Source organism: Octopus bimaculoides, chromosome 18 (assembly GCF_046866305.1).
Source record: "Octopus bimaculoides isolate indiv1 chromosome 18, ASM4686630v1, whole genome shotgun sequence".
Lineage (NCBI taxonomy): Eukaryota > Metazoa > Mollusca > Cephalopoda > Octopoda > Octopodidae > Octopus > Octopus bimaculoides.
The window spans coordinates 10,623,050-10,628,049 of NC_142945.1; the positions used below are offsets into that span (position 1 = coordinate 10,623,050).

A 5,000-nucleotide genomic window follows, 5' to 3' on the forward strand; every position below is an offset into this window, starting at 1 on the left:
TAGTTTTACATTCTTAGTTTGAATCCCATCAAGGATAACTTTGCCCTTTATTCTTTCTGAGTCACTTAAAGTAGGTACCAGTTGAGCACTGGTGTCGAATAATCCATGAGATCTTATCCCCAAAGTTTCAGGTCTTATGCCTATAGTAGAAAGAATTATTATTGTTACTATTATTATTGTAAGCTAGAGTTTTTATAGAAATGTATCAGAAATAATGCATTTCTCATAGCTCACCTTCAACAGTTCTATGGCAGATGTTCTTGACCATTCAAGCTTTCAGTTCCTTGGTGGTGTCTGTCTTAATGCTACCTTTGGTATTCTGTCCTGGCCATCTGAGCCATTGGTATTTAATTTCAAAGACCATACAATTGAACCAAGTGTGTAGCATCACCCCTCATTTAATAGTTTGTTGTGCTGGAAAATGCAGCAGATTTTTCTCGGGCATTTATTGTGGGAACCCTTTTTCAAATGTTCTTGATCTAGTGGTTTGAGTATTGCACTCCTGGATGTAAGATTGTAGTTTCAGTTCCTAGACTGGACAATGGAGTGTGTTCTTGAGCAGAGCACTTCATCTCATGTCGTTCCAATTCACTCAGCTGTAATTGAGCTCCAGCAACAGTTGAGAAGTTAACCTTCCAATGGACTAGCATCTCTTTCAGGAGGTAGTGTTGTTACATATACTGGGTTAAGCCCCAGTTTTCTCATCCCTAGGTCTTGTGATTGATATTAGTCTAAGTCACATATTTGACTTGATGTATCTGGGCCTGGATAAAAAAAACAACAAAACAAAAATTAGCGTACTAATTTAGTTCAATACTATGCCTGCTCCCCTTTAAAAAGGAAAAAAAAATTTCTTTTTTGCCTGTTTCTGCTTATTCTGCCTGAATATTAACTTAACCCTTTAACATTCAGATTCCTCTTACTCTGTCGCATGTAATGTTTATTCATTCACATCGTTTTGAATTAATCATGCATTAACTTGTAGCCATGAGATTTCAATGATGTGATTATTTATTATTAGAATGATGTTGTAGGATAGGTATGAGAGGCTGGATCTAGTCGCTTCACATATGAATCAAGTTGAATATTTGGGCCGGATATGACCAGTTTAAATTTTAATGGGTTAAAAATGCAAATTTCTTTGGAATTTTCAGCCTCTCAGACTATTAGACTATGAGTATGTATTTCTTTTCATCAAACAAGTGGAACATTGCTGAAGCTATTGATAGATCCATCTTATATAAATTTCAATATTTCTCTCAGACACTGCAATATGAAGAACCTGGTGTTAAAACTCCATATACATATGCTTCAGAATGAAACATTACTTGAGTACAGAGCAGTTATAAGGAATTGGGATGACAATGGAATAAACAATTGCTATGAACTTCATTAACTTACATGTATATACTTGTATTACATGTATATACATAAATATAAATGTTTTCCTAAATAAATTGCATTTCATGTTTGAAGCTCTGATGAAACTATAGGGCGATATTCAAGCATCCAGCTATGAGTGCATTGCATCTTATAGTAGAAACAACTGTAAGCTAATGGAGTTCATAACATATTTATTTATTCCTTTGTCATCCCATACATACATACATACATACATACAAACAAACAAACAATGGCTTCTGTGGGGGAACTGATCAAAGGCTAACGATCTGTTGGAGGACAGAGGAAAAGAAACAAAAATCAAGTTGCTACCACCCTGTGGAAATGCACAATTCCTCCTATAGATCTGGTGACTCTTGCTGTGGATCAAAAGAAATGGCAAACCATCTGTCATCAAACTTGTGAAACTGTCAAGACAAGGCATCATCAATGGCTCAGTGAGCATGAAATGAGCTGTGGATGCTGCTAGATCACCTCCAATGCCCAGCTCATCAGTTCCTTGTCCAACCTGTGGAAAACTCTGCAATTTCGTTTTTGGTCTTCACACACATTAGTATGTTCACTAACTGTGTTTGGCACCAACTTGAAGGGATGTTGGTGTCCTCAGAGCTAAGCACCTCTAAGCTAGCCAAAATAGCTATATATATATATATATATATATATATATATATATATATATATATATATGAATATATATATATATATATATATATTGGTTTATTCTGTTTTTCCATGCTGACATGGGTTGAGCAAGCCTGGTCACCACACTTTCACCACTTGTCATGGTGCTTTGTCATCTTTGTTTTATTTCTAGATGACAATATTATGCATGTGCACACACACACACACACACACACACACACACACACACGCACACACAGAATGGTGAAATGATGGTCATACTATACATAGACATAGTAAAGGATGTGATGGTTGCAATTCAATTTTGAATAGTGCCATCCCTTGATGGCTCTCTCTCAAAAGCAGCTTGGACGTGACTTTTCGGTCCTGCTGGGGATCCGTACCATTTTGCACTGTTAAAGATGTGGTAATGAAGAGCACCTCCTGCAACAGGCGTTCAGAAAACTTACCACTCTTGCTGATACATATTTTTATTCCATCATGGAATTTTACATTGAGTGTTTTACCTCCTTTGGTTATGGCCATGCATAATATGTAATACATAATAATAAGAGATACATACCTATATATATATATATATATACATGAAGTTGTTATATATGTTTTGAATAATGAATTTCAAAATCTCTGACTTGCCAAACATTTTGTTTGATGAAGTTTATTCATGATAAGCTGGTCATTCTCATTCTCCGCTCTTTCCCTTTCAGAACCAATTTCCTTTTTCTCCCCCCCCCCCCCACCTCCATGTGCTGTACTTATCATTTTTATCTCTTTCTCTCTCTCTCTCTCTCTCTCTGCTCCCCTTATCTTATTCTTACCTTTTCAGCCTGTTTGTTATTTCTCCAGTCCATCCTGCTGTCTATCCTACCCACTTCTGCCTCCCTATATTTTATTTTATTTTATTGTTTCATTTATTAGATGTGGCTTTTGTTGTTGGATATTTTTTTTTGATTTATATATAAAAAAAAAATTGTTTTTTCTTTTTTTTTTGCATGATTTATTTTTATTTTTGCCTGTCTTTCATTTGCTTTTGTTACCATTTTTGAATAGTTAAGTTTTTTTTTTTTTTACATCTTAAATTATTACTTTTTTTTTTTTTGCAACTGATGATTTTTTTAACCAAGATAAAAATATAATGGTTATGGCACTGGATGGCAGGATTGGTAATGTCATTGAATAAACTTATGTTAATTTGGTTACATATCTTCATATTCTGAGTTCAAATTTCGCAAAGGTTTAACTTTACTCTTCATGCTTCCAGTATTGATAAAATAAAGCAATAATATGCAAGTGTTGAGTTCTAATAACATTTGAGAACACCCTTCTATATTTTTAATTCAGATCCTTTTGTGATCGAATTTACCATTCATCCTTCCATCATCCTCAAAATAAAGTAATAGTGTACAAGCACAGGGGTTCAATGGTTTTTTTAATATCTCATTTTATCTTCAGAGTTTCAACCCATGCCAGTAGCCCAACCCATGCCAACATGCAGCATAGACATTAACTGATAAGTTCAAATTATTCTGTGATTGACTTTACTTTGTATCTCTTCGAGGTCAATATTGTAAGCACTAGAGACCGAAATAACACGAGTGATAAATATTAAAGTTTCATTATGCAGTATTGCAAAAATGCAAAAAAAAAAGAACAACAACAATTCATCGTAATCAAACAGTATACAGTGTGACTGCACAAAATACATGGTGTCACCGATAAGTTTCAGTAACAGACCATGATGGTTGACGTGTTAAGTTCTGAGTTTAAATTCCACTGAGGTTAAGTTTGTCTTTCATTTTTCTGGTGTTGATGAAATAAAGAATTAGTTAGGTACTGAGGTTAATATAACTGACTGCTCCCTCTCCTGCACAATTTCTAGTTTCATACCTTACCTACACAAGCTGTTGTTGCCAAGGGCTGTGGAGAGGCAGAGGTGTGGGTGGAGGGACACAATCAGTTGAATAGCAAGCAAAATACTCTAACATTTAGTTTCATCCCTGCTATATTCTGAGTTCAAATTCAGCTAAAGCTGACCTCTTTATGTTTCTGGGTGACAGGTATCAGTGAAATAAATGCTAATCAAGAACTGGGATGGGAATATTTGATGTTAATGTTCTTTATTCTTCATGGAGAAATTTATGGCTCTGTTAGGAATCAGAAATCCTTCTCATTTTTGATTTTGTTGACTTTATTAATGTTTTTTTTTTATTGTTATTATCGTATATTATTTATTATTTAGCTTCTCTTCAGGAATGATATAGTTTACAAAGCTGGGGCAGAGATGACTTTTGAAAAACCTGCTGTAAAGGTTTCAGAAAAAATGAAAATACAATAATAATGAGATGATGATGATGATGATGATGATTATTATTATTGTTATTATTATTATTATTATTATTGTGGCTGAATTGTTAGTGCACCAGACACAAACACTTAGCAGTATTCATCTGTCTTTATGTTCAAATTCCGCTGTGGTTGACTTTACCTTTCGTCCTTTCAGGGTTGATGAAATAAGTACCAGCTGAGTACTGGGGTGCATATAATCATCTAGCCTTCTTCCTCCCCGTCCCCACCCCCACAGAAAAGGTAAAGTTTCCAACCTTGTGACTATAAGTAGAAAGGATTATTATTATTATCATTATTGTGTGTTCTAACACAACATCCTACTTTAAGTGGTGTATATTTCACCTTTGGGTGTTAATACTACCTCTGTTACTCTACAATTATAATTGTTATTATTTTATAATAATTATATAATTATCATTATTATAATTATTAAGGTGGCGAGCTGGAAGAATTGTTAGCTCACTGGACAAAAAGCTTCGTGGCATTTCTTTCGGCTTTTCATTCTCAGGCCATTTCTGATTGTCAATTATCAAAGTGGTTCCCCTGTTTTGTAAACTATACTATTCCAGAATAAGGGTGTTTATTTATTTCTTTATTTACTAATCAAACTT

The 5,000-nt window shown here is 34.3% G+C and overlaps 1 protein-coding gene across 15 annotated transcripts in view; it reads left to right on the forward strand.

The window, feature by feature from the left end:
- LOC106874748 (intersectin-1) overlaps positions 1 to 5,000 on the forward strand; it is a 254,063-nt gene that overhangs the window by 134,937 nt on the left and 114,126 nt on the right. The window lies entirely within an intron of this gene.